We start from the raw sequence: 6,000 nt of genomic DNA, 5'->3' as shown, positions 1-6,000 counted from the left end.
AGAGAGAGAGAGAGCGAGACAGAGAAAGAGACAGACAGACAGACAGACAGACAGACACACAGACACACAAACATACACACACAGAGACAGACAGAGACAGAGACAGGGACAGAGACAGGGACAGATAGTAAAGATTATTCTCATGAGTTCTCAGATGGGAACAAAAACCGAAGTATTAGAAACTGCAGGAAGCACCATCCTTATTGTAAATTGGCCAATAATTTCTCTGAGGGCTTTCTAGAAGGCAGGACTAATGGGTGACTAGGATATTTGTTGGAAGAAATCTCATGCTTTGGAGGCTGAAAACAAGAGGATCACTACAAGTCTGATCTGTGTAGCAAGACCTGTAGACCCTGTACTAAATACATGAAAAAAAAAAAGAAAAGAAATTTCTAAACAGTAAAACACTTAGCTTGCCATTGGCCCTTTTTAAAGGTGAGAAGAGATACAGAAAGACGAATTTGTGGCAAGAGACAGGAAAAGGAATATTGTGAGACTGTCCTGCTTCAAGGTTGTATATGGTGAGATTTTTAGACTTATGTGCAAACATGAGAAGTATAGAATTCTTTATCCTATTTTTAAAATATAATCTAATTTTTAAATTTTTTATCATATTATGTAGGGACTTAAAGTTCAACATATCAATACTTGATGAAAAATACCTGTTCCTTATTATGCCTAAGATGTTTGAAATGCAGAGAGAGAGTGAGGTTAAGCTTAATAGCCTAAATCGTTTGATAATAACAATAAGCTTGTCTTCTGGATGGTTAACAACCTAAGTTTGCAGACCAAAATTAGAGAAAAAGGAGGGATACAAAGAAAGCCAACATTTTGGCCCTAACCTTCTAAGGTCAATAAGACTCAGGACCTATGAGAACTTGTACTGTGATGTCATGTACCTCGGTAGTGTCCCAAATTTTCTGATCAAGAAGATTATGGGGCCAAAGAGGAAAGTGATCGATGATGTAGAGTGTGCCTAAGGAGAGTCACATGGGGAGAAAACACTCTCTCAGGCTTTCACAGAGAGCACATTGGCCAAGCAATGGCCGAGACTCATCCACATGGCTGCACTGACAAAGGTTCTACAATCTGAGGTGCAGGATCTCAGGATAAATCCTGAGGGGATTTCACTGACCTTCTCAGACCCAAAAGCTACAACTCTTGTTGCATAGGTCCTGCTTTACCTTGGTCTTAACCATCCAGTAGAAAAGTATGAAGATGAAATATAGGAAGTAAAACCATGCTATTATGTTGAGCTGTGGGGGACTCAGGTTAATAATTTCTGAAATTGCCAGTTAAACAGAAGTCCCAATGCTATTATGGGCTACTGGACTCTTTTAGAATATTTTGCTGAGTTTACACACCTATAATATTCAAATAACAGAACTTAGAAAAAAAGGGGTATACAGATGAATGTCCATCTTGTATCTGTGTATTCAAAGTGGTTAGGATAGATATATAGTTACATTCTCTTAATGAATAGAATGATTTGTTCTAATGGTGTTTGTAAATAGGATCTCAAGTCCGCATCTTGTACAGCAATTAACCACTAAGAAGAATATATGAAGTGTGTTAGTTATTGAAACTGTCCTAGTGATTTGATTTGAAACTGTCTCATTGCTATCTGTTTATCAATAAAATTTTGAAAAAAAAAAGAAAAAAATGAGAGACAAGAACAAAAATTTAAGTTCTCTTGAAAGAAAGCAGTAATATTCAATCATATGTCCAATCTTGCATAACTATATCTATTAATGTGAGCAACACATTTGATGACAAAAATAGATATTATATCAGCCATTGTTAATCAGCTATTCTTGTTTTGAAATCTGTAACTTATGTACTGCTGTATGTTACCCTGTTTTGGTCTTTGTTTCTGATTTTTGTTCTTGCTTTTGTTTTTACTAATCAAAATAAAATAAAATATTTGGATATATACCTGCACAAAAAAAAAAGAAATATAAGTACCAAGATAAAAAAAAAAGTTGAATTTGTGGTTAAAAGAGAAAAGCAAAAAAACAATTTGAAATAGTCTCAGCTGGCCATGTAATGAACAAATAGCTCAATTTTATGAGAGAAAACCAAGGGTGTGGTCATCTGGCCTTTGGATGAGAAGGTAAGTATGACCTTTGCCCCAGGCATCAGGACAACAGGAGAATGTCCTCAAATGCATTTCAGACATCGTCAGGGATGCTGTGGCTGTCATTGGCTGGTGTGGCTCAGCTTAAAGAGAGTGCCTCGAGTTTTATTTAGTGAGACTCTGGACTTTCGGCTTTTGAGTTGATGCTGCAACAAGTTAAGAGTTTTAGGGTAATGAGGCAGAATTAATGTTTTGTGCATGCAAGAAGACACAAATTTCATGGAGGACTAGGAGTAGAATTCAACTGTTGGATGGGGTTGTCAGTGGGACGGTATTAAGAATTGATGAAACCATGAAAGCTCTTCCCTCATGAATGGTATTAAGGCTCTCACAAATGAGCCACCACTCCAAACTCCCTTTCAAGAAGCTCACTTTTCTGCTTTACATCATGTAGGCACACAACATTCCTCACCTCCACGAGAACCACCATGGATGCAGAAAGTAGCTCTTTCCAAACAACTGAACCTATTACTGCCTTGACCTCCTATTTCCCAGATTTTAAAATTAGGAAAACATAAATTTGTCTTTTGTAGAAATGACCTAGTCTATGTTATTTTGTTACAACATCATGAGAGAACAAAGCTAGACAGTGAAACTGTAAAAAAGAAGGTATCATCATTCCTTTTTGCCCCTGTTTATTTTGTTCACTGATTTGTTAAACACTATCAACCTTTTTTCAGGCATCCTAACTCACAACATCACACTTTGTGTACTACTGGGAACTTCTAGTAGGCTTTACTTAGAGTTTAGCTTAAAATGTTAGAACTGTCATTCTATCTTATCTATAATGTGATAAATATCTCAATGGAAAATAAATGAACACACAGAATTTTTAAAAAGTGATTTTAGTTATGTGCTTCCATCACTCAAAAAGCTACAGGGTCTGCTTGTTTTCTCAAGGTTCAGATTTAAGTTCATCATCAGGAATATCTGCTTTTCCCCCATCCTCTCCAATACCAAACTATTTCTGACTTAAATTCTTAGATTAAATTATATCATAGTAAATCTCAATGAGGGGTGCATCATATTCATCAGAGTCTCCAGAACTGGACTCTCAAGAGGAGAGGTCTTGCCATATATTTTAGTTGAAAATACTACACAGGTGATTCAGATGGATATTACCTGTTTAGAACTGCTATGTCTCTGCTTCTAGGTATTTCTAATCCACTGGAAGATTATTTGGAGATAACAACAGTATTTCATTTTTTCTCCACACGTTTATAGAAGAATTAAAACATTTTAACTAGAAGGAAACATCCCATGCCTCTCTAGGCATCTAGAACCCATAGTCATTGAGCATGTTCTATTTGAACTATGCCAAAAATTGTAAAACCACTTGAGTTGATAACATTTTAAAATTCTAAAAAGAAGACCGGACCACACTGGGACAATTGTCCCCAGGTAAATGACTGGTTGAACTGAGAAGTTGGTGTGTAAATTTAGGGAGGCCTATGTTCCTCAAAGCCACCTTCCTCACCACTCTCAACTCCCTTTAGCACTGATTAAGGGCTGGCCCTTGCCGACATCTGCATTTGCAATGCATTATCCAGTCTGACCCTTTTGACACCAGAAGCAAAATTTGAAAGCCAAATGATCCTTCTTACTCCTTTAATTTATAAACCATGCTAGAATTATTCCATGTAGTTTCAAAGTTACGTACCAGGCTTCTGACTCATAAGCACATTGATTATCTTCTCTCTCAATTTCCTTATCTAAATGTTTTTATATTAGGGCTAAAATTAAATGAAGATGGATGAGTAAGAAGCCGCATCTCTACTCTGTCTGTGCTTTGTAGTTCCCAGTCATAAAGCTACTGCACTTTCCACTTAAGATTCTTAAATAAGATGGTCTCTATTTATTTTATGAGTTCCAGTTTATCCTAGAAACACAAACAAACTCAAGAATTTGAAGTATCTTAACCTTGACCATATGGAATCTCAGTTCCTCCTATGGCCTGTTCTCAATTCTTTGCACAAGCTGCTCTGTCTTCAGAAAAGAGTTCCCTTGTTCGTCTTCACCTACAAATCTAAAGTAATGTTCTATAAGAAGCCAAAACTGTATATTCCTGTTTGCATGACTTAACATCCTTGTGAATCTTCACCTACCCCTATTACCAACACCCAGCTTAGCTTAGGATGTACTACTGACATTTACAGAATTTGAATATGACAAAAGTTACAAGAAGTAACCCCTCTCTTGCCCTTTCACTCTTGATATCGGCTATTATATCAACTGCCCTATGAAGAGGTTCTTTGGAAAAGAAACAAGGAAATATCTAAACCAACAGCCAGCAAGGAAATAAGGTCTTCAGTTTATCAGTGTGTGAAGAATTTAACCATGCCAACATAGAAAACGAGCCTGGACATACACTTTGTTCCAGTTAGACAGTGTTGCTCTAGTTGGGAAGACTATGGATCTGTCCAGTGCCTTGATGTAAAGCCCTTGACAGAACTGGACTGGAGGCCTACCTTCCAACTCAAGTGGCAGTATTACTCTTCCCTGGACCTACAGGCTACAATGGAGACACACTGTCACTTTGTATGACCACATTAGTTCATTCCTTAAAATGCTTCTCTCTGTATGCCTGTCTCTTCCAACTTAGTCCATATTTGTTCTATTTCTCTGAAGAAATGTTACTGGTACAGGCAGAGTTCTTTGGTAAGATAGAACTGAGAGAAAAGGGAGAAGAGGGAAGAAGGCAAAGGAAGGGAAATAAGAAGAGAAGGAGGAGAAGAGAGGAAAGCAAGGGGGAAAGAAGGAAAGGGAGAGAGGATATGAAAAAGGAGACAGGGGACAGAGAAGGAATTTATTAGATTGGTTCAGTCAACCTGAGAGGCTGAAAATTCCCACCATAGGCTGGAGAATCAGGAAAGGTAGTAGTGTAGCTAAGGTCAATGGCAAGAGCTCATAGGGCCACTGGTGTGAGTCCTGGAGCCCAAAGGACAGAGAACATAGGTTCTAAAGTTCAAGGAAAGAGGAAAAAGGGAGTGTCTAGGAAGAGTGAGAGCAAGAGTTTACCCTCTTTCCATCTTTGTGTTCCACCCAGGCTTCAGTCAGTTAGAATAGAAACTGTCTGCACTGAGGAAGGACCTTCCCAAACTCAGTCACTACCCCAAGCACAAACCTTTCCCAGACCCAAAAACAGACCTGCCAGGAGAGCCTAATCATCCTAATTAAGTGTTAGACCACCTGGATTCTCTTTCTACTGAGGAGGGACAGGCTCAGTTCCCATTAACAGTGAAAATAATTAATGCTTTACCACCTAAATCTTAATCCAATATCGACCATCACAATAGCTACAACTAACCAGACCATAGATACTGTGACACATACATGTGTGTATCACATTAAATTATACATACTTTTTTGGGCAGTATTAGGTATTGCACTCAAGGTCTTCATACTGAGCTTCAAGCTCAGACCCCTTTTTAAAAAATTTTCATAGATCTTGCTAAATTGCCTAGGCAGACCTCAAATTTGCAATCCTTTTGCATCTGCTTTGCAGAGTGCTTAGGTTACAGGTGTGGGATACCACATCTGTCTTATAAATAATTTTAAAAATTCTAATATGGTAGGCTTAATGCTCTATCAAGATAGGGACAACTTTCATTATGTTTGTAAACAAATCTACTGTTCAAAGTATGTGTCTGGTTTAGAATAGGTGCCCACACATATCTGTTAAATAAACAAGTAAGTGATTTTACTTCAGTAGCAGTGTTTTCATATACCCTTTAAAAGCAACAGAGAAATCCTCAAACTTCTCACTGAATATAATTATATGTATCTTCAAAAAAGGAACAAATAAATGTTCAAGTTATAAGGTGCTACACATTTTCTTTATCAATAGTAAAGATGTACAGACA

General features: G+C 37.5%; 1 protein-coding gene across 5 annotated transcripts in view; it reads right to left on the bottom strand.

The window, feature by feature from the left end:
* The window catches only part of Enox1 (ecto-NOX disulfide-thiol exchanger 1), a 661,835-nt gene that overhangs the window by 322,319 nt on the left and 333,516 nt on the right, over positions 1 to 6,000 (bottom strand). Inside the window, exon 4 of one of the 5 annotated variants that reach the window (XM_023700179.1) lies at positions 4,058 to 4,163. The exons of the other annotated variants lie outside the window; for them this stretch is intronic. The gene's annotated coding sequence lies outside the window, so the exon portion shown is untranslated. The remainder of the gene's footprint in view (positions 1 to 4,057; positions 4,164 to 6,000) is intronic. 5 annotated transcript variants of the gene reach the window in all.

This window comes from Octodon degus, unplaced genomic scaffold (assembly GCF_000260255.1).
Source record: "Octodon degus isolate 3935 unplaced genomic scaffold, OctDeg1.0 scaffold00122, whole genome shotgun sequence".
In the NCBI taxonomy this organism is placed as follows: Eukaryota; Metazoa; Chordata; class Mammalia; order Rodentia; family Octodontidae; genus Octodon; species Octodon degus.
This window is presented reverse-complemented; position numbering and strand designations above follow the sequence as displayed.